The sequence below is a fragment of the Capricornis sumatraensis genome, chromosome 3 (assembly GCF_032405125.1).
Source record: "Capricornis sumatraensis isolate serow.1 chromosome 3, serow.2, whole genome shotgun sequence".
Taxonomy (NCBI): Eukaryota; Metazoa; Chordata; class Mammalia; order Artiodactyla; family Bovidae; genus Capricornis; species Capricornis sumatraensis.
The window spans coordinates 164,044,080-164,072,048 of NC_091071.1; the positions used below are offsets into that span (position 1 = coordinate 164,044,080).

The following is a 27,969-nucleotide window of genomic DNA, read 5'->3' on the forward strand; positions in this document are numbered from 1 at the left end:
CTTGGACTGCAAAGAGATCCAACCAGGCCATCCTAAAGGAAATCAGTTCGGAATATTCATTGGAAGGACTGATGTTGAAGCTGAAACTCCAATACTCTGGCCACCTGATACGAAGAGCTGACTCATTTGAAAAGACCCTGATGCTGGGAAAGACTGAAGGCAGGAGGAGAAGGGGACGACAAACGATGAGATGGTTGGATGGCATCATTGACTTGATGGACATGAGTTTGCACAAACTCCAAGGGTTGGTGATGGACAGAGAAGCCTGGCGTGTTGCAGTCCATGGGGTCACAAAGAGTCGGACATGACTGAGCAACTGAACTGAATTGAACATATTAACAGAAACATTTAAAATCAGTGGCAAAAAAAGGATGGGATATTGAATAAATAGTGTTAGGACAAAAGGGTGGTCATATAGAAAAATTAAATCTCTGCCTCAACTCCTTCTATTAAAATGTACTTCAGACAGATCAAAGTTAAAAAAGAAAGAAAGGAAGGAGAAAAGTACAAAGGGAAATATGGGGATTGTTTTTATAATGTAGGATTGGGAAAGGTATAATATGATGAAAAATCCAGAAGCCTTTACAGAAGTCTCTTCCTTCTCTGACCAAAACTGCAAACTGCCAGAAATCCTCATTTCTTCTGTCATTGTCTTATTCCTCCCGTTTAGATCTTCTAGAGGCTATTTCTTTTAATACGTAATGTATTCCTCCATCTGATTTTCTTTAAGAAAACATAGTTCAGCTTTTAAACTGCAAAAGTTTTAGTTTTCACTGTATAACCTTTTATACTATTTGAAAACATTTTAATCTGTATATTACTTAAAAACAAAAGCACAGATAACTTCAATAAGAATCACTTCCTAATTCTTCACCAAAGAAGAGGCCTAATTTTTCATACCCTAGGTCACCTGAATTTCTTTCTCTGGAAGCTTTTCTCAGTAGTGAAGACTTGGCCCTGGCTCCCTCACTTCTCTACTATATGGTAACTTCTGCGGAGGGAGAGGATATTCCAGGAGGATCTATTGAATTTGATCAGATTAACCTTTGCAGCAGGTTCTGCCCCGGTCAGTTCTGGAGTCACTGTCTTTATAAAGGCAGTGGTGTGCAGGCTTCTTTAAAAAAAGGGGCAGAATAATCGTGTCACATGTTTCTATCTCCTGGCTAAGACAGACACTATAATCAAACATCTCTGAATGAATCAAGATTTAAAAATGAGCCTCTGCTTGCCAAATGGCTCTCCTGAGTGCCTATTTTTGTCCTCCTCTGTCTGATTTTCTAGTACTTGCTCCTCATTATTCCTTTTATTCTGAACACTCACAGGCTTTTAGCAGCTGTTTTGTGTACTAGTTACTGTTTCCCTAATTTGGTTTATGGACTTACTGAGGGCAGAGGTATTCCCACTCATTGAACTGATAGCAAAAAACAGGGAAACCTTGGGCTATCCTGGCTTTTGCATCACTTCAATCAGTAACTTTCCAGTGTGCCAAAAGTTAATTAGCAAAAAAAAAAAAGGGGGGGGGTTGGGTGGGGTAATAGGGCTAAGTAGAATGAACAAGAATTTGCTTCCAAATTATTAATCTAGGGTACTCTGTATAAGGATAGTCAACATTAGTTTTCATAGAGTATGTTTTCTTAGAAAGGATTTTTCTTTTAGGATAAGGCTTGAATTAAGGCAAAAAAGGGATTAATTTCTTAATTAGTATTTTATTTTTATTCCACTTTGTAAAGTACATTTTTTTCATGACACTTATTCTTCCCTGGTGGCTCAGCTGCAATGCAGGAGACCTGGGTTCAGTCCCTAGGTTGAGAAGATACCCTGGAGAAGGGAAAGGCTACCCACTCCAGTATTCTGGCCTGGAGAATTCCATCTGAGTGACTTTCACTTCACTATTAACAAGTATCTTAAGGTTATTGTACAGTTCTTGTTTACTGAGGACTTGGTTCTCATTTCCAGTCTTCCTAAAAGTAATCAATTTCTAGACATAATCCTTTTCTTCCATTTTAATTATAGTTAAGAATTATAAACTTTCGAAAATGTAGTCTCTTGCAGATGCTACCAAAATCAAAACAGGGGCACATTCCTAAACTATGCCAGAGAAAACAAAAATCACTAGCTCTGTTAGCTTGAAATTTGACCAAAGAGAAAGGGATAATTTTTAAATGGACTATTATCATTACAAATAGAAGAGTATTCTTTATATTTTCATACTATTTTTAGAGATTTGTTAGTTTGTAAAAATAAACGTCTGCCTGCAGGTCATTTGAATGCACACATTTAACTAGAATGAGGTACCATATTTAAGATCCTGTGATATTCCTTCATATAACAGGAGAGAGAGATTGAGAGAGAAAAGAGGGAGAGAAGAGAGACAGAGATATAGATAGATATGGAGAGGGGGAGGGAAAGAGAGAGGAGGGGAGGGAGGGAAGGGGGGAGAAGGGGGAAAGAAAAATGGGAGAGGGAGTGAGAGAGGGGGAGAGTGCCCCTGCTTTTTTATGCAGGTGAATTTAATGTTAGCAGTTTAGAACAGTTGTGTGAAAATGAAGTGTGGCTTTTGTTTGTTTGTTTTTGTAAATTACATGGTTTAAATCGCTCTGCAGGAATTTATTGTTTTAAAAGTACCAAATAAGTTACCTCATAAATGGAGAAAATTTTCTGTAAATTAATGTTTAAAGCCCTGATTTGAGATTAACTAGGCATGGGGTCGCTAAGAGTCGGACACGACTGAGCAACTTCACTTTCACTTTTCACTTTCATGCACTGGAGAAGGAAATGGCAACCCACTCCAGTGGTCTTGCCTGGAGAATCCCAGGGACGGGGGAGCCTGGTGTGCTGCCGTCTATGGGGTCGCAGAGTTGGACACGACTGAAGTGATTTAGCAGCAGCAGCAGCAGCAGCAGCAGCAAATCTCTAAACGCGAATTTCTGTTTACTGTGATTTCTTCAGGCAGGGCACATCCATGGTAAGTCTTCATTGTGATAGGAAAAAATGCCAGTCATGTTAGTTAACAACTTCTGAAGATTATACCCCAGTTAGATATAATCATATTTCAGATCTGAACCCCCTAAAAAGCCAGAACTTAATTTGTCACACCACTGTAATATATCTTTCCCTACCACACAAGGCCTCTCTCTTAGAAAAAGATATCTTTGATGTCTTCATAAAGTTACATTTTTTTCTTTTTTTTTCCTAAGCCTAAGAACTTGAAGTGCATCATTATCACATCAATGGCACCGTATAATAAGCATAGCTAGGCTTCCCTGGTGGCTCAGGTGGTAAAGAATCTGCCTGCAGTGTGGGAAACCTGGGTTCTGTCCCTGGGTTGGGAAGATCCCCTGGAGAAGGGAATGGCAACCCACTCCAGTATTCTGGCCTGGAGAATCCCAGGGACAGAGGAGCCTGGTGAGATACAGTTCATGGTGCAAAGAATCATACATGACTAAGCGACTAATACTTTCATTTTCTTTCAATATGACCTCAAGCAAGTGCCAAGACCAAATTATCTGCATGAGAAACAACGTCCAGGGCAGCACTAAGTTTACTCAACCAAGGTAACCTGAAATTCTCGCCTGTATTAGCGTTTGCTGGCAGAGGTGGCTGCTGTCAATTCGCCCCTGTCACATTATTTTGCTTTGTCTCAGTCAGAAGCCACAGGGGAGGGCAACAGGGTTTGCTTCTAACTTGTAACAACAGCAGAGGTTATGGATTCCCTCTGCTGCCCTGATGAACCTGACTCCTGGCTCCTCGCCTGGAAACACAGTAAAGCTGGAGACAGATGTATTGTTACTAAACAGGACAAGAAATCTGCTATTCTATGAAATGTTTGGTTGGCTACTTGGGGAACATGGAAAACTCTGTCAGAGGAAGGGAAAAAAGGAAATTGTATAGAGCTGGCTTTGACCAGAATGTCTGCTACCTTCGTTGATATCCTTGGTTTCTTTACTCCACTTCTTAATTCTTTTAATACACATTGTAGAGTCTGACTGTAAATAAGATAGCTGAAAAGCAACTACTTCCACGACTGTTTTGCATGGTTATTCACCAAGTGGACTCTCAGGGTAATCCTAGAAGGTATTTGACCCTGGAAAAACAGTAGTTAATGGTACTGTACCAATGCCCCTTTCCCAGTTTTGATAATGTAGTATAGCTATGTAAGATGTTATCATTGAGGGACATTGGATGAAAGGTACATGAGAACTCACTTTCTATTTTCACAACTTATTGTGGCCTAAAACTATTCCAAAATGGAATTTGAAAATAAAAAAACCCAGACACCCATATGTATATTACACTAGTACTAGTTTTTAAGACATTTAAGACTCTATGAGCATGCTCAGTCATGCCTGACTCTTTGCAACCCCATGGACTGTAGTCCATCAGGTTCCTCTGTCCATGGGATTTCCCAGGCAATAATACTGGAGTGGGTTGCTATTTCCTTCTCCAGCAGACCTTCTCAACCCCAGGATCGAACCCGGGTCTCCTGTATTGTAGGCAAATTTACTATCTGAGCCACCAGGGAAGCCCTGCTTCATTCTACACCATATGCTAAATCCCAAATCACTGAAGAAAAATGGTTGATTATCTCATATTGTTTACTATAAAATACTGCAATTGGTCTCAAGAATTACATATAAAAAAATACAGATGAATATGTAACCTAAGGATAAAGAAGGCCTCTCTAAAAAGAAATGCAAAAGAAAAAAAACATAAAAAATGAAGTGTGTATAAATTCCAGAAAAACAGTTTAAAACCCAAGTGGTTTCAGCAGGAGGGGGAGAGTACTAGACAGAGTGCTCTGGGGACAGAGATTGAAGCAGACTAGGTTTTTCAAACTATTTTAAGTTTTTACAAGAAGAATGTATCCCTATTACTTAATTTAAGAAGTATCTCAAAAGTCAAACCATAGAACACTTTATACCTCAAAATCATCAAACAAAGTTAACTCAAATGAAAAACTAGAAAAATATGACAGGCAAAGGGACAATGTCTTTACCACAGAAGGAGCACTTACATGAGAAAAAGACAAAATGGCTCAAAAGAACAGTAAGCAAAATTATGCAGGAAATGCAAGTTTTCACCTGTCACACTCCCCCAGCCCAGCCTGGCCCTCACAGAAGGAGAGAGAAAGAGCTGCCTCCCTGGGACCCCAAGGGAGAGGTGCCTCCTTGAGGGAGGATCAGGTTTCAGGGAAGGGGAGGGCTCCAGGAAGTGTTCCTGGAGGGAGGAGACCGTGTTTAGAGCAGAAAAGGGTTTTCTGATGGGGTGGTGTTGGGGAGAATTGGGTGGAATAAGAGGCAAGAGGGTGAGACCACCAGAATGGACTGGTGTCTGGAGGAGCCTGCGCTTTGGGAGGGTACAGGAAGTTTATGGAGTCATTTATAGCCTGTTCTCAAGGTTTCCAACTTTTGACAAAATTATTTTGGTACTAAACTTGCCCAAGGGCTTTGTTTCTTTGGGCATTGACCTTCCTGACCTCTCTTGACCTTCCTTTTCAGTCAGTCACCAAGTTCTGCTATTTTCTTCCATTAAAATGCAGTTTCACCTTTTTCCCCCTCTATCCAATCTGCACACTACTGCCAGACTATTGTTTCTAAAATATCACTTCGATCTTGTCTCCTTCTTGCTCATAAACCTCTCAGTGCTTTCTGCTGTCACTGGGTCAAGCATAGACACACCACGAGGAGTCTCAGGTTCACTTCAAAAACACCTGCTCCAGCCAAATTGGTTCCATCACAGACCTGTCCCTGTATGTGCCACCATCCCCCCAAAACCCTTTTTATGTTTTTCCTAAGTCTGATTTCACACTCGAAAGACCCTTTCCTTTTTACTTCTCCATGATCTAGCATTCTTTCATATTCAGTTTCATCCCCTCTTCTCCCACGAGTATACAATGTGCTTAAAGCACAAGAGTGGAGTCTCACAGACCCGGTGATAATCATGGCACCATTATTTAATAGTTTTGTGACCTTGGGGTCACTTTCTTTATGTTTGCATGCTAAGTTGCTTCAGTCATGTCCAACTCTTTGTGACCCCATGGACTGTAGCCCACCAGTGTTCTCTGTCCACGGGATTTTCCAGGCAAGAATACTGGAGTGGGCTGCCATTTCCTTCTCCAAGGGATCTTCCTGACCCAGGGACTGAACTCAGGTCTCTGTCATTGCAGACAGATTCTTTACCGTCAGAGCCACCAGGGAAGCGGTTTCCTTAAGGCTTAGTTTGCCTCAACTCCAAAATGTAATAAATATTTGTATGATTTTTGTGAAGATTCAATGAGAACTGATGTATGTAAAACTAACACTGCCTGGAGCACAGGAGATCAGTAGTAATGCCTGGAAGCTCACTAGATAGTACTCATTATTACTGTCCAAAATACATTTATTTTCTCTGAGTATAAAGTTTTTCTTACGATTTGGTGCTTGTGTGCACTGCTATTTTCTCTCTTACATTTAGATGTTTTATACTCATTAACACTGGACGTAAAGCCCTGTGTTAGGTGCTTTACGTACACAAAACCACATGGGTTAGGTACTGTTACTTCCATCACTTCACTTTCTGGATGGGAAAAAGTTCGGAGATATTAAAAACCAAACCTAATATTAAACAGCTGGAAGGAAGAAGCAGGTGATTTTCTTTTGATTGATCTATTTTTAAGGTTGAAAACTGTCTGCGATTTCCATGAATGATCTCGGGACAGTCCTAATGAGTCAGGTCTGGTCTTCCCTCACCAGGAGATTTCCTCCCAGGGAGAACTGAGCACCGTCACCAGATCTGGCTTCAGCTTCGCTCCCCAAACAGCCAGAGCCTGCGCTTTCCTCCAGCGACTGCTCTGACCCTTTGACTTTAAGAAAGAAAGCACACTAGAAGCCCCATGTTTTGTTATAAGAAGAGAGGAAGATCATTTCTGGCGTGAGAAATCATGCCATAAGGCATCAGAACAAAAACCAGGTTTCCATCAAAGAGAAGCACCCTGTCTTTCTGAGGAGAAAGAGAGACTCTTAATAGAAAGAACCAAGCCTTCTGAGAACAGAAGAGGCCAACCTTTCCCAAAGGCAACATTTAAAAGAGTGTGAGTCTTAAAGAGTCAGAAAGACAAAAGGACAAAAGAAGGACAGATCCCACAACTGTGTATTATTTATTCTGATCTATTACATGAGAGTGCCAGTACATACAACTAGATTTGTTTGGTAAGAACTGTACGAACATAAAAATGAACCACTGTATTAACTGACATGGTAATTATGTTTACAAACTGATTGCCAGTAGAATCATCACACATTAGGCCTCTTTAGGAGCCTACAGTTTCCAGACCATGAGAAAGCACTGCCTCTGTGTGAAACCTGCAAGTTTTATCTTGCTAACTCTCAAACTGTTTTGCCTGATAAAGGTTAAAGAACTTCTTTAAAACAAGCAAACAAAAGAAACCAACAGCCATAAAACAAAACAAGTTCATCTACTTAAGAAATAAACATGTCTCCCCCGCTCTACTGTTTCTTAACTACCAAGGGTACTTTAGAGGCCAGAAGGAGTAGATATACATTCCTATCAGTAGGGGAGCTGCCCACTGCCAGCCTCTGGACAGACACCCTGGGCATGGATTCTCTAAGGCTCAGTGTTGGTAACTTCCTGAGTTGGGGGACTGAGATTGGTGGATGACCAACAGGAGTTTTAAGTTTTCTCCCTTCATTCACCCACTTATCAAATTCTGCTCAGAGGGTCTTTACTTGTGGAAAGAGGGCAAAGAACTTTTTTCTTTACAATGCTTCTCTCCTACATGTCGGAAGAGAATTATGAGGACTGGAGGGATTAAGATGGTGATATTTCCCAAACTGCTCTACAAATTCAACTTAATAAAATCCCAGTGGCTATTTTTTGGCTGAAATTGACAAAATGATCCTAAAATTCATATGGAAATCAAGGGACTCAGAGAATTCAAACAACCTTGAGAGAGAAAACAAAGTTGGCCAAATCACACTTCCTGATTTCAAAACTTGCTATGAAGCTACAGTAATCAGATGGTGTGGTACTGGCATAAGGACAGACATATAGATCAATGGAAGAACTGAGAGTCCATAAATAAACCTCACATTTATGGTCACTTGATGTCTGACAAGGCTGCCAAGACAATTCAGTGGGAGAAAGAATAGTTTTTTCAACAGATGGTGCTGGGACAATGGGCTATCTACATGCAAAAAAATAAAGCTGGACCCCCAACATTCACATCATACAGAAAAATTAACTTAAAGTGGATCATAGGTCCACATGTAAGAGCTAAAATTACAAAACTCTTAGGAGCAATACAGGAATAACTCTTTGTGACCCTGGGTTAGTTAAAATCCTTCTTAGATATGACAGACTAGAAAAACACGATAACAAAAGAAAAAAAAAGAAATAAACTGGATTTCATCAAAGTTAAAAACTCCTATGCTCCAAAGGACACCATTAAGAAAATGGAAAAACAACCCACATAGTGGGAGAAAATATTTGCAGATCACGGAGCTGAGGAGCAAATTGTATCCAGAATATATAAAGAACTCTTATAAGTCAATAAGACAAATAACCCAACTGAAAAATGGGCAAGAATCTGAATAGACATTTCTCCAAAGAAGATACAAAAATGGTCAAAAGCACATGAAAAGATGCTCAACATCATGAGTCACCAGGGAATGCAGATTAAAACCACACTGAGATATTACTTTACACCCTCTAGGACGACTATTAGTAGGAAGACATGTGTTCAAAACCATGTAGAGAAACTAGAACCCTCATACACTGCTGGTGGAAATGTAAAATGGTGCAACTTTTGAAAGAGCCTGGCAGTTCCTCAGAAGGTCAAACAGAGTTACCTTATAGCCCAGCTATTCTGCTCCTAGGTATATGCCCAAGAGAAATGAAAACATAATGTTCACACAAAAACTTGTACATGAATGTTGATAGCAATATTAGTCTTAATAACCAAAAAAAAAGTGAAGACAACCCAAATGTTCATCAACTGATGAATGGATAAATAAATTGTGGTACATCCACACTATGGACTATTATCTGGAATTGAAATGGAATTAGACACTAATATATGCTATAGCATGGATGAACCTTGAAAACATTAAGTGAAAGAAATCAGTCACAAAAGCCCCCAAATTCCTTGATTCCATTTATATGAAATATCCAGAATAGTGAAATCTATAGAAGCAGAAGGTAGATTAGTGGTTTCCTACAGCTAGGATGGGAGAAGGCAATGGCACCCCACTCCAGTACTCTTGCCTGGCAAATCCCATGGACGGAGGAGCCTGGTAGGCTGCAGTCCATGGGGTCACTAGGAGTCAGACACGACTGAGCAACTTCACTTTCACTTTTCACTTTCAAGCATTGGAGAAGGAAATGGCAACCCAATCCAGTGTTCTTGCCTGGAGAATCCCAGGGACGGGGGAGCCTGGTGGGCTGCTGTCTCTGGGGTTGCACAGAGTCGGCCACGACTGAAGCGACTTAGCAGCAGCAGCAGCAGCACAGCTAGGATGGGAGGGTGGAGGAAATGAAGAATGACTGCTAGAGAAACAGGGTTTCTTTTAAAAAGGTGATGAAATGTTCCCAAAGTGACTATTGATGGCTGCATAACATTGTGAATAGAATAAAACCCACTGAACTGTACATTATAAATGGGCAAATTGTATCTCAATAAAGCTGTTAAATGTGTATTTTAAAAAGAATTACAGGTAAATAAATTTATATTAAAAAATTACCACACTAGGAAAATAAATAAAAAGAATTACAAGGATATCAAGAAAAAGGCTTCAAAATTAATGAAAAGCTCAGGAAATGTTTCAAAAACAAAAATCCACAAAAGAAGCATAAAAACACTTGGTAAGTATGAGAAAAGGAAAGCTGTAGGACTAGAAAGAAAGTAAAAGCATCCTTGGTCTGGATCTATTCTGAAAAACAAATTTTTAAAATACACACTGTGGCGGGGGAGGGATAAACTGGAAGTTTGGGATAATATATGAAAAGTGAAAGTCTTTGAGACCCCAGAGACCTCAGCCGTCTGAGCCACATTATATAGTAGTGTGTATATGTTAATCCCTGGGCTTCCCTGGTACCTCAGATGGTACAGAATCTGCCTGCAATGCAGGAGACTCCAGTTTGATCCCTGGTGGGAAGATACCTGGAGGAGGGCATGGCAACCTCCTCCAGTATTCTTGCCTGGGAAATCATTCATATGATTATATGGACAGAGGAGCCTGGCAGGCTAAAGTCCATGGGGTAGAAAAGAGTTGGGCACAACTGAGTGACTAACACTTTATTTCATATATAAAAAAGATAAACAAAGACCTACTGTATAGCATAGGGAACTATATTCAATATCTGGTAATAACCTATAATGAGAAAGAATCTGAAAAAGAATATCTATCTCTGAATATCTCTCGCAAAGAGTCGGACACGACTGAGTGAATGAACTGAACTGTATCTCTGAACAACTTGGCTATACACCTGAAATTAATACAACTTTGCAAATCAACTATATTTCAATTTAAAAAACATATTATATGTCAATTCTATCTCAATAAAACTAGAAAAAATTTAGAAAACACAAGAGGGAGAGTCTAACACAAACTGTTCCCCCCTCTTTTTTTTTTTGCAGTTTTATTTGATATTAATAAATAACAAAAAAGGTCTGGTCTGCGCATGGACTCTTTAGATATAGGAAGAGCTTACTACTACTACTACTAAGTCGCTTCAGTCGTTGTGCGACCCCATAGATGGCAGCCCACCAGGCTCTGCCATCCCTGGGATTCTCCAGGCAAGAATACTGGAGTCGGTTGCCATTTCCTTCTCCAATGCATGAACGTGAAAAGTCAAAGTGAAGTCGCTCAGTTGTCTCCGACTCTTAGCGACCCCATGGACTGTAGCCCACCAGGCTCCTCCGTCCATGGGATTTTCCAGGCAAGAGTACTGGAGTGGGGTGCCATTGCCTTCTCCAAGGAAGAGCTTAGTAGTAGTTATTTCTCATGCCAAACACACCTTCCACCCTAATATTTTCTAAATCATTGCTCTAATAATAATAAAAAGATACAGAATTAGGCTATCAGATTTACTAAGGCCATCAATGAAATCCATCATTTATTTGCATAGAACCTTGAAGTTTATAAATCACTTTTACACATTTTATCTCAGCTGATCCTCTCAAAGCAGGTATCACCCCCATTTTAAAGATGAAGAAATAGCCTCAGAAACATTAACAGACATTTAAAGCCTCACACCTAGTGAGAGGCATAGACAGATTAGAACCTAGGCCACTTTCTAAGTTTATAAAGAAACTGCTCTTTTGTATACAATATTCTTGTAATAAATATAATTTTTTTCTTGTTGAATTTTCTCTTACAAAAAGTGTTCAGAACTAATTTTAAATAGCAGTTTGGTCCATATTGAAACATAGTTTAATATACAGTATAATATATATTCTATATTAATTTCAATCATATATTTTATTTTTAAAAAATCAAAAAACAATTACATGGGGAGTTCCCTGGTGGTCCAGTGGTCAGGACTTGGCACTTTTACTGCTGTGGCCCTAGGTTCAATCCCTCGTTGGGAAGCTAAGATCCCATAAGCTGTGTAGTGCAGCCAAAAAAAACCTTCAAAAACAATTACTCAGAAATGTACAAATTCCAAGCTGACTGTTACAGAGTTTGACTAATGGCTAAGAAGTCAAAGTAATGCTTTCGGGCAATAACTTTGCTGCACATCCAAAAGTCAAATGTGTATCTCAACCATTTAATTTACTTAATATACTTATATCAGGAAATTGTCTTTCCTTAACTTGTGTTTTCATATCTTATTTAAGAATTAAGGCACTATAATGACAGACAGTATAGTATATATATGTCCTCCAAAACATAATACCAGTCTGAACATAAATAAATATGGTCTGAAAAGCTAATCCCCAATTTTGACATAATTTTAGATAGAAGTTTTCCTAAATCATTTCCCCTTTATTTTCCTTCCAGAATGTCCAGAACTCCAGAACAATCATCTACTATTCAGTTGTTAAACACTGGTGTTAAGTAATGATCAACCTATAATTGTTGGGAAAAAAGAAAGAAATCAATTGAATATGGCCAGAGGGTTCTGTATTACAACATGGCTGAATTGGACATTTCATTTGTCTAACTTTACTGAACATTTATGAATGTTAGGCTAGCACACACCGTGATTAGTAAGACATGACTGTGTGCATGTTCTCTGGAGTGCTCCTCCAGGTAGGGAAAACTATTAGGTAAAAGAATAATTACAATGCAATGTGAGAACAACTATATATAATGAAGACTTGTACAAAGTACCATCTTTGGCTTGCTTATGATCGGGTCTTGTGAGATAAGTATCAGTGACTAAAACATGCCTCTAAAGCTGAAGAGCCACTCACTGACCTGTATCACCTTTCAGTACTGTGTCATACCCAGGTGTCTCCTCTCTTCCTGATTTGCATAATCAGGCAAGATAGCCCAGGTTGATAGCACTACTGTCTCAGGTTAAGGCACAAACTCAGATCAAATACTACTCAAAGGAACATAAATTCCCTCATGATCTTAGTAGGTATAGCTCCTGAAGTCTTTAGGTTGTGAAGTGTTTCGAAATTTTTCTCTTCAGAAGAAAAGCTAAGTTTAAAAGCTCAGTTAGAACTACAAATAGGCAAATAAAACATTAAGCCTATTTCTCTGAAATTAAAGACTGTATATTTCTGAACCTTTTATATATAGATTCTGGTAGAGAAAAGGTTAAATGGAGTAAAAGCAGAATTTTTCTCCCACAAAGTCAGCTACTGTATATCTTTTAAAAGGTTCCCCAACTATAGAATGTATCTCCTTTCTTCCAATTGTAAAGACACTATCAGCAAAATTATTCCTTTCCCATATAGTGCAACTGGACTCGGTCAAGAATAGAACAGTCAAGAAGAATAGGCTGATAACTTATTTTTTCTTTTGAAGTTGGGGGAGGACTAGTATTTATTCCCAAGTTTGGGAAAAAGGAGGTACTTGAATCTTTTTAATTACAACACAGCCTGGCCCACTATAATATACTGTTGATGTTTTCAAGATTTTGCTCAAAGGATATTCTAGCTTTACATACCATAATGTACACAGTAATGCAGAGGAGACTCAAACTGTGAAAGGCATTTATTGTCTTGAAGCACAATTCCAACTAAACCTAAAAGGATTTGCAGAGGAAATTCAGAAATATAATGCCCTTCAACAGGACATGTAGGCTGCAATCCAAGTATCATTAAGGATTTCCTAGGGGGCAGCATCTTCTGGGATGGTAAAGTCAAGTTTTCTGTGTTAAGTTCAAGTGCTCAAAAAATGCTGGTACTCAACTGATGACAGTTGCAAAAGCCTCTGGGAAGGTCTAACCTGACCTCACTGCAATTCTGATGTCTTCATTTAAACACAGTTCCTTCTGTGGACAGGGAAAGCTTCCAAACACTATAGGTTTCTCTAGGAGTTAGTCTCTCAAAGATTCTAGTCAGTATATAAACGTATCTTTTAAGTAAAAATACAATCCTGGGTCAAGATTCACTTTAAAGAATATAAAAACCTATTTAAATGACATTTAATGGTATGAGAAAATGTTATTTATTGGTGTGTGAAAAAAGATAAAATTTTAAAATTAAAAAGTTTACAAAACACATATTATGTGATCACATTTATTAAAAAGTACATATATATATATATATATATATATATATATATATATGAGGGTTTTTTACCAAAAGGATTCATGTCTATTATAGAAAATTTGGAAAATAGAGGACAAAAAACAATAGCTGTATTCCTATAAACCAGAGATTACCATTTAATATTTGTGTTGGTATTTCCAATTTTTTCTATCATATATATATATGTCCTCCCAATAAATGTAATTGTGAAAAACTTAATCTTTTGCTTAGTCATTAGTCTTGCACTGATTAACATATAATGACATTTTAGGAAACTAAGGTAAATTATAAGATTCATGCACATGAGTGGTTTTCAACCTTGGCTACATATTAGAATCGCCTTGGGGAATATTTAAAATTCCCAATGTCTGGACCACTCCCACAGACCAATTAAATCAGAATCTCTGGAGATGGGACCTAGGCATTAGTATTTCTCAGAGTTCCCCAGGTGACTCCACTGAACACCAGGGTTGAGAACCACTACTTGACAGCTTTCCCTGCTTTGAGTAAAACGTGAGTTATAGCAGTGCTTTCTTAAACTTTCATGTGCATATAAATCATGTGGAAATCTTGTCAAAATCTAGATTCTGGCTCAGTAGGTCTGGGGTAGGAATTGAGATTCAGCATTGGCTCAAGGGCCATGGTCTGAGTAGCTACAGCGTTCTGGGAAGGAAAACTCTTAAATGGAAAAAAACAATTTACAGCCACTGAAGCCCACGCTCTATGCCACCAGGCAGGGAGGGCAGTCTACCACGGATGGACAAAGAACTGATACGGGGAGTTAAAAGATGTTTCTAAAAAATAAGATTTTAGGGAAGCGAACGTATGGAATAACTACATTTTTCAGGGGAAAACAGTCACTAGAGCTTATATAGTTCATGTGCACAAAGAAGGACAAGAGAGAATGAAGACAAGAAAGGTGGGCAGTGTAAGGAAAAAAAAAACCATCAACTGTCTAAAAGTTGTTATGGGAAAAATAAAATCCTTGGCTGCTATGCTGGCAATGGATGGAGAAACACTACAAGGAGATCTGTAGAATATTTCACTGCCAAAACATGTTTGGGAAGCAGTACAGCTAATAAACTGAAGTTGGTACAGATTACTAACCATCCTCTATCAACCCACTCCTGGGACCTAAGAAGAGACCCCAGGAGTATAAGTCTCTCCTGGCAGCACTTAAGGAACCAACAACAAACAGTGGACTATTTGCCCACATGCTTCTCACTGTGTGCAGAAAGAACACTGAGATGCTCAAACATGGGGTCTTATGAAGCTTCTTGGGGCTTCCCAGGTGGCACTAGTGGTAAAGAATCTGCCTGACAATGCAGGAGATCTAAGAGAAAGGGGTTTGATCCTTAGGTTGGGAAGATCCTCTGGAGTAGGAAATGGCAACCCACCCCAGTATTCTTGCCTGGTGAATCTCATGGACAGAGGAGGCTGGCGGGCTAAGTCCATGGGGTCGCAAAGAGTTGGACACGAATGAAGCGACTCAGCATGCATGAAGCTTCTTGGTAACACTCTATTTCAGATTTCTTAATTTCAATGGAGATGGAACAAAAACGGGTTTTTTTTCCTCCTGAAAATTAGAAAAGTTTAGCCTATTTTGTAGAATGACAAACTATGTAAGTATTCATAAACAGAAAACATAAGTTTTCATAAATCACCAGACTCTCCTTCAAAATACCTTCTAAAAACAATAAAATAGGAAAACTTTTGCATAAACTTATCTGGAAAATTATTTGAATCAGCTGGTATACTTTATCGGATATTCCTTATCAGCTCAGCCATGTCTGGGTAAAGTTCTGTTCAAATAAACTAAAGAGGAAGAAACTAAAGGGGAAGACTTTACCAAGTAATGAAAAGAATTCTGTCATATGATTCATGTTACACATCTCCTGGATCTAAGAATCTTTGGCAGAATCATACCCAACCATAATGGTTCCACTGATCTGTATATTCGGCACTTACTGTGTAATGGTAATGGTTAACATGTGTTGAGTGCCAGATGTTGGCTAAGTGCTTTATCCACAGCTAAGTTAATCTGCACAACCCTATGAAATAGGCATGATTATTACAGTCCTTGTATGGATAATAAATCTGTGGTTTAGGGATGGCAAGTACCATGCTCAAAGGTCATGAAGCCAGTATGTCATAACGCTGGTTTTTGAGTGCCTGATTTCAATACGTATTCTCTTAATATTTATATGACATAAACAGCCCTCCTGTGTGCTAAGTCTGAACCAGGGAAAAACTATACTTAAGACTGGAGGACAGAAGGTAAGTTACGATGTCTAAGCTTGTGGAACAGGACAAGCAGTTCTTCTGGGACACGAGGCTGGAAAGGTACTTCAAACACTGTAGAATACAGGATGCCATATGGTGTTGTGGCATGTCAGCTCAGATTATGCTGCTGGTGTATTCCATGGGTCGGAACTCATCTACCTTTGGACCCCCTACCTTGGGGTCCCTGATTCTTGATCTTTTATATATTCTGGATGAGCAGAAGACCTATTTACAAAGGGGACACACTATGTGACTATAGACATAGTTTCTTTTAGCCTAGGCAAGCTTTCCAGAAATTACTGAACCACTCTAACCCTATAAAGTCAAGGAAGCCACAACAATGTCCAGATAAGAGATTTAGTACTAGTTGAGGGGTTGGTCTCCTTCACATTCAAATGGTAAGGGGTGTTGCTGGATAATCTAGTCCAGTCAGGACTAGGAAAAAAGAAATGTGTCTCATATTGAGGTTTCTGTCTTTCTACTGAGTTTCTGTAAAAATCTCCAAAGGCTACGGGAAACCCCACTGAAGGTATTAGCAGAACAGTGGCAACAAAGATCAATAATTCTTAATGAATGATTCATTACCAGTGCAGACAGATAAAGAAAGTCCTAACTTTTTTGCATTTCTCAGAGCTAGCTACCTAGCATGCATTCGTGCTCAGTCACGTTCAACTCTTTGGGACACTGGGCTGTAGCCCGCCTAGCTCCTCTGTCCGTGGAATTTCACAGGCAAGAATACTGGAGTGGGTTGCCATTTCCCTCTCCAGAGGATCTTCCCCACCCAGGGATGGGACCCACGTCTCCTGTCTTAGCAGGCGAATTCTTTACCACTAAGCCACCTGAGAAGCCTATTTCCTAGCAGTCTTGTTCAACTTGATAACTGCAAACTTACTAGGGAAAAGGTAAACAGTATTTCCAGCCTTATTTGGCTACATTAATCGCTTAAAGCTAGTCTTTCAAAGAAAGAGGCAGGGGAAAGAACTACTATCTGAGTACCTACATTCAATATACCAGTTGAGCACTGTCCTAAGAGCCCCTCCCTTTTCCATTTTTCAACCTTATCTCACTTGATAATGACATGCACATGAAACTGATCTCAGAAGTTCCTTTCTCAGGAACTCATGAGAAATGTACTCAGGTACTCAACACAGCTCGCATTCAGGTGAGACCTGTCCATACTACATGTTCTTGAAAAGAAGTGACTTCAGGCAGCTGCAAGGTCCTGGGTATCTTTATGAAGACAGGCCTCCAGTGCTAGAAGAGCTGAAGAAACTGATGAGAGGATGATAAAGGCAGGCAGACCTCAAACATTCCACAAAAATGGTCCTTTTGCTCCACCTAACAATGTTCTCTTGGGATATGGTTAGTAGAGAATAAGGACTATGGATTGAGCTATTGATGCTGTATAGCTGTACCCTCAGTTATCTGTGGGGGACTGGTTGTAGGAACCCCTCATATCATAATCTGTGGATGATCAAATCCCTTCTTTATAAAATGGTATAGTATTTGCATATAACTTATGCACATTCTCCCTATACTTTAAATAATCTCTAGAGTATTTATAATATATAATACAATGTAAAGTGAAAGTGAAGTTGCTCAGTCATGTCTGACTCTTTGTGACCCCATGGACTATAGCCTATCAGGCTCCTCTGTCCATGGGATTTTCCAGGTAAGAGTGCTGGAGTGGATTGCCATTTCCTTCTCCAGGGGATCTTCGTGACATAGGAATCGAACCCAGGTCTCCCGCATTGCACGCAGACGGTCTACCGTCTGAGCCACCAGGGAAGCCCCATAATACAATGTAAATGCTATGTAAATAGTTGCTGGCATGGCAAATTCAAGTTTTGCTTTTTGCAAACTTTCTGGAATTTTTTTTCTTGAATATATATATTTTTAAAATTTAGCTGCACCACTAGGCATGTGGGATTCTAGTTCCCCAACCAGGGATCACACCCATGCCCCCTCATTGGAAGGATGGAGTCCTAACCACTGCGCCACCAGGGAAGTCCCCTAAATATTTCTGATAATGTAGTTGGTTGAATCCCTGGATGTGGAACCCATGAATACGGAAGGCTGGTTTATACTGATCCACAATGGAAACAAGATTCTACTTATGACAGCAGAAGTCCCCTGTTATAAGCTGCATTCAGTTAATTAAATATTCTAGATTAATGATCTCCTTGAAATGCAGCCATGCGTTCAAATATCAGAGTACACCTCCTGCTTTTCTATCCTCTGAACAATAGCATGGATTTCTTATTTGAAAGGAATTCAAGACCTTACAACTTGCTTGAAGGAACTGAAAATTTGTAGTGTAATAAGCAATCTGAAGTTATCTTACCTGACACAGAAAGCTTGTTGTTTATTATAAAGTTTTTGATATAAAGACATCTTACCTTATTCAGCTAATCTTTGAAAAGATGCAAAAGGAAACAAGGAAATCTTAGGTAGGGAAAGCATTTGGCAGTATGGTCCATATTATGACACGGAGGATACTTTGACTGAAAGAGCAGAGTTACTATCTGAATCAATCCTTGCCAACTGTAGCTTTGCTCCTGAAAACTAGTTCAGATAAGCAGGTTGACAGTTTTCTACAGACAGTCACAGTAACTTTTATATTTTTGTCAAGATCAAAACTAGTATTTCTCATAAATTCACATAGGTTATTTACTAGCATTTGCGTAGAGAGCCAAAGGCACAATGTTCAGAAAGTGATGACAGAAAGCTTGTTTTACATGGAGGGTAATACTGCTACGGTACTCTTTACTTTCTCACTAAATTATTTCCCTTCAACTCTCCAAAGAGAGCTGCCATTGTTCATTTTCCCTTTTCTACTACTATAATCATGCTAACCATCTCATTCACATACTTACTCTTTAAACACACATTGAAGTTCGACTGTGTATCAGGCACAAATTGTACTGGGGATTCTACAGCCATGTTACTCAAAACGTGGTCCACAGACTGATGCTGGTTTGTGAATGCACTGGTTACCTGTCTATGACAAGGGTCTAAAAAGTTTAACAGGAATTTAGCAGAGTAATTTGAGTGTTGATTCTAATAATAAAATTTTTGGCATTTTGTATGTCATCTTTCTAATAACTCATTTTTATTTATTTTATGAAAACATCAGTCTATAAAGGATTAGAAGTGAAAATCTGGCTTGTTACTAGTAATAGTTTAAGTAGCATTGATCCAAAGCTGCAGTCCCCAACCTTTCTGACACCAGGGACTGGATTTGTGGAAGATAATTTTTCCCTGGATTGGGGTAAGGGATGATTTCAGGATGATTAAAGTGCATTACAATTACTGTGCATTTGATTTCTATTATTATTACATCATCTCCACCCCAGATCATCAGGTGTTAGATCCAGAGGTTGGGGACCCCTATTCGAGAGGACAGAAAGATAAGACCTTGGCTCTTGCTTGACATGGGCACAATTAATCCCATGTGAGCGTTAAAAAAAATCTTTCCATCCTCAGATACACACATTTCTAAGGAACTTTATATAAAGTTCAAGCTTTGTAAATAGGTTTGGGGAATACTGACCCTTTTTTTAAGGGTTGTAAGTTAATAATAGGTTAAAAGAACAATGGAGAAGGGTGAGATAAGAAGGTAGGTCAAGTAGAAAGGACAATTTAATAAAGAACAGGAAACCAACAGGCAGCCAGGAGGGTAGTAGGTATGATGAACTGCTGAAAGCCTGGAGTGAAGTTAAGAGGGTCAGTCAAGGCTTACTGGAGGGAGGAAGACACTGAGTCTAGTCTCAGCCATCCTTTCCATTCTCCAGTCACCTCCTACCTTAGTTCCTAGGCACAGCCTACCCTCCAGCTACCCCTAATTGCTATACTTCCCAAAGACATTATTTTCTTTTGTTTGAATGTTTAACAGACTAGTGTTCCACTCCATCTAGAATGTGTATCCCCCCATCCAGTACTCTTCTTAAGGACTCAAGTGTTGCTGTCAACCTCTCTGACCATGGTCCCTGACACACCCTGAGGCAAAGCTCTTATCCCTCTTCAGTGCACTTCTACACTTGTTTAAACTTGCATCACATTACTTATCAGAATGTACCATGAATATAAATCTGCGAGTCAAATTCCATGGGCACTGTATTATTTACCCTTCTCTTCTCAGTGCTCAGCACATAATTGCCTTTCACATACGTGTTGAACCACACTGAGCATCAGAGAGCAAGTCAGAGGGGTTGATAGGATTCTTGTTCAGGCTGAGCAACCAGAAAGCAAGGCTCACTGAAAAGTGCCTAGAAGCCAAACAAGTAGAGCTGCTCATTCAGGGTTCAATAGGCTATGGAAAGGCCAGCTTAGCGATGGAGCTCGGCAAAAAAAAAAGGCAACAGACCCCAAAACCCCATTCTCCTTAGGGAGAACAGTTTCATCACTAAGCCAAACTGTACATGAAAACACACTAGAATGAAAAGCCCATTCTGTATTAAGTTGAATTCATCACTTGGCAGAGTAAATTATACATGGGAATGCGGCTCATTACCTATAGTCTGGAGGAATTTCAAGGTAAGTAGAATTGTCAGGCAAAATGGCTGACTAAGCATAAATGACATATGCTAACGTCTACTATGGGTGACCTGAGCAATAGGAGGCAAAGCGTCAACACCAAGGTCACAGGCATGAGGAAAAACCTCCCCCTTCTCATTCCTCTGGGGTGGAAGCAGCTGCAATGACCAGCAATAAACAAAGGGAGTTTCTATTTAGTGGTATTCTGAGCATTTTCATCATAGGAGTGCCTTTCTTTGCTCTGCTTTCCTCATTTTTGGTTGTAGCTTTTTCTTTTTGTTCTTGTTCTCTGTACTTTAACACTCTGCCTTTATGATCTCTCCCCTCTAGAACCTTCTCTTCCTTGCTCACTTTCTAAATTCACTTCCTTCTCTTATTCCCATTATCATTCTTTTTTTTTTTTTTTTAAATAAGGTATTCATTCAGCTATCCTTTAAAAGATTATTTATTTGGCTGCACTGGGTCTTAGTTGTGGCATATGGGATCTAATTCCCTGACCAGGAATGGAAACCGGGCCCCCTGCTTTGGGAGCACAGAGTCTTAGCCACTGAACCACCAGATAACTCCCCCTGCCTTTCATTAATTCTTAAATACCAAAACCCTCCTTCTAGGCTCCTTCTGCCCTAGCACTGGTTATAGAGAGCATCCTATTTTTTAGTATGTTTAAAAAACCAGTTCTAATTGATGGGCATTTAAACTCCAAGATATGGTGAGGGACAGGGAAGCCTGGCTTCCTGCAGTCCATGGAATTGCAAAGAGTTGGACATGATGTGGCGACTGAACAACAACATTTTTCTTTGCCCGATAAGTTCCCAGTGATTTTTCCATGTGGTATTTCTCATATACATGGGCACAGGTGAGAAAATATAAATGGATCCTTGAGAAACTTGGTATCAGTATCCTTGAAACATAATATGCACACCGTGATCAGTGGTGATATCCCAGTGAAATAATACTCTGGCCTGGCAGAGGTTCTATGCTTGGAAAATGTGTAATCAAAATGCAAACTGGCCTGGGAAAAGAGTGGAGGCAAGTAATTTATAAGGAGAAAAAGATCAGTATTTGAAACATAACAGCCTTCTCACTAGCAAAGACAAACAATGAAACAAACCTCTCTTTTTCTAGTAGGTGTATTCTTCTACTGATATATGTGTGGTTATGTGCCTGAAACTGCTCAGAAATAAGCTAGAAGAGACATAACCAAAGAGATTCATAGAGACTCCCTTCGCATTTTTACTCACTTCCCAAAACCTCCTGATGGAGGAAGAGACAACACAGGGTACTTTCCCAAAAGGATCAGCAGCTGTTTCTTATACATTATTCAGAGGAACAGGAATATTACCTTAAATCCTATCGAAATCCACATTTAGAGATCCCAAATTTTACCTAGCTTTAAAAATGCTACAGTATTGAAAAATCAATGTCCTCAAGTTATAACCCTTTAAAAAAAAAAAAAAAGGAAAACCAAAGATGATTTTGGCTTTCAAATGCAGCATATGTGCCTTGGAGGGGGCTTATTTCATGACTCCAGCAGCCATAATTACCCTCCAGAATTGTGAAAAAGGCTTCAGATGTCTAATCTGGAGTTAAAAAAAGGATCACTAAGGCTCTGGTTTTATCAACACCCTGAAACATGGAACGTAAAATTTGAAAAATAGAAAGCAATCCTGAAATTTAAAGCAAAGATAAATAATTTAACAGGCTACCGTTTTTAAAGTGAGGTGACAAACATTATTCCACTCAAATTTCATAATATCTCTATGAGGCAGATGGAACAAGCATTATCCTTGTCTTATAAGTGTTAAGCAACTTGCATAAAGTTGGGTAAGCTTTAATAAGTGACTTCTACTCTTTAATAAAAAAGTCTCTCTGCCTACTCAAGCTACTTCCCTAATCTCTGCTTTCTCAGGTCACCAGATTTCTTGGAAAAGTAACCTATTCTTTCTGAATTTATTTCCTCATCTATTATCCACTTTTTAAATCTTGGTAGTTAATTTGTTTCCCCAAATAGCTACTATTCTCAAAAAGATCACCAAGAAAGGATCATGGAACTTTCAGTAGAGTCTCAAATAGTCAATGAGTGAATGAAATTTCCAGCAATCTCAAGGACTTGTTTTTGATCCTCATCCTTTCTCATTTTTTTTTTTTAATTTGTTTATTTATGGCTGTGCAGGGTCTTTGTTGTTGTGAGTGGGCTTTCTGTAGCTGCAGCAAGCAGGGGTTACTTTTCGTAGCAGTGTGTAAGCTTATTGTGGTGGCTTCTCTTTCTTTTTTAATTCAGCATTTGAATAAAGGATTTTACTGCAGCTTGCAAATTTTGCAGGTTCCATAAGAGAATGAGGTTTAAAGTAGTGTTGCCACCCTGTTTAGCCTGTTCAGGGCACTGTGGGGGTTTCTCTTGCTGTGGAGCACTGGGCCCTAGGCATGCGGGCTCAGGAGTTGCAGCACGTGGGCTCTAGAGCTCACGGGCTTCAGTACTTGCGGCTCGTGGGCTCCAGGGCATGGACTCGGTAGTTGTGCTGCACTGGTTCATTTGGTCCGCGGCATGTGGAATCTTCTCAGACCGGGGATCATTGCGCCAGCAGGGAAGCCCTCTTTCTCATTTTTGACCCCAACTCCCCTCTGAAATCCTCTCTTTCCTCATTTTCCATGCCATCACTTTCCTTCCTCTATGTTACTGTCTTGTATCTTTAAAATTAAACTGCTCAACACCTACTCATCATCCAAGACCTGATTCAAATGACAATTCTGAAGTCTTCTAGAACGCCTCCAGCCGCAGGTTCCACAGTATTCTGAGGTTCCTCAGTACTTCATACTACTAGGCACTTATCGCATTGTATTCTGCTTGTTATCATCTCTGTCTCGGTCTCTCCCTCCCTCATAAAAGCTCTTTGGATACAGAAACTGGCTTATTATTCTGCATCTCTTGGGTTTAGTAAATTACCTGGCAGTTACAGACCCTGCTAACAAATGTCTGAATGAACCACCAGTAAGCAGCAGCCCTAAGGCCAGAGTTCCTCAGCCTTTATCCTTCTCACAGAAAGTGGCTCAAAAGCAAAAGACGTTTATTTTAAATCTCTCAATTTCTATTCCATGAAGGTAAGTGATCAGGCTAGATTCTCAGATTTAGTCCCTTAAAAACGTTTATTTGGCAGTGACCTGCCTACGAATCACCCTTTCCAAGTAGAACTGTTGGCCAGGCAGCAGTGCCACATGTGGTAGAGTTATGACTCTCCTACGATTTGCCCATCTATTCTCTCTCCACCACGTGAGGACTCAGGGAGAAGGTGGCCAGCTGGAAGCCAGGGACTAAATCAGTCAGTATCTTGATTTTGGACTTCCGAGCCTCTAGAACTGTGAGAAGGCCCCCAGTCTGTGGGGGAAATGTCTTTTTCTGGAAAACATCTTTTTTTCCCCCCAGCTAACTCTGCTGCTGCTGCTGCTAAGTCGCTTCAGTCGCGTCTGACTGTGCGACCCCATAGACGGAAGCCCACCAGGCTCCCCCGTCCCCGGGATTCTCCAGGCAAGAACACTGGAGTCGGTTGCCATTTCCTTCTCCAATGCATGAAAGTGAAAAGGGAAAGTGAAGTCGCTCAGTCGTGTCCAACTAGTAGCAACCCCATGGACTGCAGCCCACCAGGCTCCTCCATCCATGGGATTTTCCAGGCAAGAGTACTGGAGTGGGGTGCCATTGCCTTCTCCCCAGCTAACTCTAATTGTTAGGAAATTCTCCCTTACCCCAAGCTAAATCCTGCCCTCTGTATCTGAGAATTGAGGAAAAACAAAGAATATAGGGGGTAGGATCAAAACAGAAGAGAATAATTTCCAACTGAAAAATAAATCTGTGACTTGACCACTGAAGAAAATTTTCTTTTTTTTTTTTTTGAGGAAAAATCTCAAACTCAAAACCGATAATATAGCAACAAAAATAAATTCTCCAGAGAGGCATCATGATATGCTATAGAAAATAGTAAGTTTGTAAAAAGACAAGCCAAGGTTTAAGTTGATTCTGCCTTTATCTTAGTGACAACCTTGTCAATCCTTACTTTTCTTGTCAATAAAGTGAGGTTAATATTGTGTAGAGTTGTATATAATAATAATGTAATAATACATCAAAGGGCTTTGAAAAACTGAAAAAGACTACAAGAATGTGAGGTATTATTAGACTATCCCCTTTCTTCTTGTGGCTACATATAAAGTGTTTTTATATTAGAGCTACTTATGTTTAGTTCTCTAGACTGTATTCAAATTCAGAGGCAAAAATTGCTCTCTATAACTTTGAATCAGTGGATCCACAATACACTAAACAAAACACATTAACAATACTGAGTTCCTAAAGAGTTGTCTGAAAAACAAAAAGGAAACGACACCATGCTTTCATTATATCAAATCACAAAAAGTGTTTTGCCTATTTTAGGTGTAGTACATATCTCAATAGAAATAAGCTGCTGAAGAGTCCTTGTTAACTAAGAAAGTTTGTCACCAAATCAAAGAAGTGCAGTGTTGAAAGGATTTGAGTCCTTTTGGAAACCATCTACTCTAATATCTTGTTTGATGCATATATAATTCCCTTCTGCAATACTCCTGATGGATAGGCATCCATCTGCTGCTTAAAATATTTTCTGGAAAAAATTTTTCTCTTCAGGTAACTCTAATTATTAAAAGTGGGCTGGGACTTCCCTGGTGGTCCTGTGGTTAAGACTCTGCTTCTACTGCAGCGGGTACAGGTTTCATCCCTGGTCAGGGAACTAAGATACTGCCTGCTACACAGAGGCCCACCCCGCTAAATCCTCCAAGACAAAAAACAACTGGGCTAAACGCTGTCCCTTATAACTGCTAACCTTGTGTTCTCTGAGAGCCACAAAGAATATATTCAATTTTAACTCTTTAGAACAGTTTTCTAAAACTTTACAACACTCATATCCTTTGCCCAATTCATCTTCGGGTTAATCCTCCTCAGTTCTCCAATTATTGTGCTCACATTTTTCAAGTGTCTCTTCTCTGGACCAGCTCCACATCGCTGTGTCCCCCCATCCTCACTGCAGTCTAAGCAAATTCCTCTATAAACAGTGTGCGTCTTTAGTCCAATCCACTGAGATCTTTATGGATATTGGACTTAAGAAAATATATTTGCTTTTCCTCTCAACTTCAAAATTATCAGCAGGTGAAAAGCAAAAGAAGAATGTTGTTCCTAAAATCTTGATTTGAGTTTTATGCATTCAAGCAATGGTTGGAACAGATTTTATTAGACAAGATGGCCTTGCCGTTATAGTATCTACCTCTGATGCCAAAGCTCAGGAACAGGGACAGGCCCATACTTTTAGAAGTCAAGTCCTCCTCTAACATGGTGATTTGTGGATGCAGAGTCCTGACAAGTGATGCCTGTGAGGCAAAAGTGAGGTCAAGCCTAATAAGAACCTAGAGCTGGCAAACCTCAGCACCACTGCTAGTCTTCTATCAAATACAATGATGATACAACTGGAATTTTCCATGACAGTTTTACCATATTCTGTTCCATTTTTCCAGAAGTCAATACTATATTTCACTATAAATATAATCCTGGAAAGAAATTTAGAAGGTCTGAAGAAGAATTTAAGTTCTAAATTCCTCCCCCAAATGCAAAAGCAGCAATTCCTGTTTAAAAATCCTAAATAACAAAAACAATAGGATGCTATCGTCATTTAATCAATTCAGGATAACAGTTACCTCTCCAAGCCCACGCAGAGAGGTTCTGGAGAACAGACTACCAATCACAGTCTCCATGCAGGCTATGATCTATGATCAAAACAACCTGTTTGGGGACTTCCCTGGTGGTCCAGTGGCTAAGACTCTGCGCTCCCAAGACAGGGCCCAGGTTTGATCCCCGGTCAGGGAACTAGATTCCACATGCCAAAAGATTCTGCAAGCTGCAACTGAGACTTTGGGCAGCCAGATACATAAAATCAATCAATATTTTAAAAAAGTCTGTGTGTTCACAGGCTGTATGGGTGGTGTGTTTTACTTTCCCCAAATTTGGGGTTGATAAGATTAAAATTATATTTTAGGAATTATAAACTCTGGACTCACTTTTAACACTTGGTCAAGGTATCTCTTAGGCAATACTGACATTCAAGAAAGTTCAACAGTCTAGTAGTCTTAACGAGGAAATCTAAGTGACTAGATGATGCAAAACCAATTATTTTTGACTGGAAGTAAAGTCAAAGATCAAGGTGCTCTGAGAAAGAGAAGGTGGGGGGATCCAGGAGCAAACTATAGAGAGGAAATGCGAGAACATAAGTGAAAATTGCTTTCAGAAACCTCTGAGTCAAACTTGTTCTTTTTTTTGCTTACTGCCACAAATTGGAATGTGACTAGTTGCTAGAAAACAAAATAAATACTAGGTATACATCGATGCTACTTAACTGAACCATTTCTTCAAAGAAGCAAAACAGATATTATAGCTGTTCAGTAATAATGATAGCATGAAGTCATTGGTTATACCTCAGAAAAATAAGTGGCTTTCCCTGTTGGCTCAGAGGGCAAAGAATCCACCTGCAACGCAGGAGACCTGGGTTTGATTCCTGGGTTGGAAAGATCCCCTCCAGAAGGGAATGCCTATCCACTCCACTATTCTTGCCTGGAGAATTCCATGGACAGAGGAGCCTGGCGGGCTACAGTCCCTGGGGTCACAAAGAGTTGAACATGATTGAGCAACTAACACTTTCACTTTTTTCACTTACAGTAATATTAACATTACTATTACTGTTAATAATAATAAGTATTAATAAAGCAAATAATATAGCACTTAACATTTATTACTTACTATGAGCCAGGCACTGTACCAATCATTTTATATGCAGTCTCATCTAATCCTCTTAACAACCCTCTAAAGAAATGAAATGGATCCTGAGGTTCAGAGTTGAGGGCTCTGCCTAGGGTCACAGTGGTAGAGGTAATAAAATCTGAATCTATAGTCCATGCTCCAAAGACTGCTCTGTGCTTTGCTGCAGCTATATATATACACTTTTGATAGATACTAATCACTTTCCATAAGGTCTTACACAGACACACACACACACAGAACAAACAAAGCACCCCTTTTCCCCAATAGTTGCCAACACTGACTATTATCAATCTTTTAAGTTTTTGTCAACTAATTTGGGAAAAAAATTTTTTTTTTGGTCACACCATAAGGCATATGGGATCTTAGTTCCTCAACCAGAGATCGAGGAACACTCCCTACAGTGGAAGCAGAAGTCTCAGCCACTGGAACACCAGGGAAGTCCCTTGTTGTTTTAAGAAGGTTGTACATCTCTGAATTTATTCATTGGTCATTTGCATTTTTCTTCTGTGAACTGTTTTTCATATCCTTTGCCTATTTTGAATTAAGTATTTATCTTATTGATTTGTAGGCAGTCACTTATATTCTGGATATTATATTAATATTTGGAGTATAAGGAAATGAA

The 27,969-nt window shown here is 39.5% G+C and overlaps 1 protein-coding gene and 1 non-coding gene across 2 annotated transcripts in view; one reads left to right on the plus strand and one right to left on the minus strand.

Annotated features, from left to right (window-relative positions):
• The window catches only part of PDE6D (phosphodiesterase 6D), a 53,975-nt gene that overhangs the window by 21,334 nt on the left and 4,672 nt on the right, over positions 1-27,969 (minus strand). The gene's annotated exons all lie outside the window — the stretch shown is intronic.
• TRNAK-UUU (transfer RNA lysine (anticodon UUU)) lies at positions 11,516-11,588 on the plus strand. Its single transcript has one exon. It is a non-coding gene; the product is annotated as a tRNA-Lys (tRNA).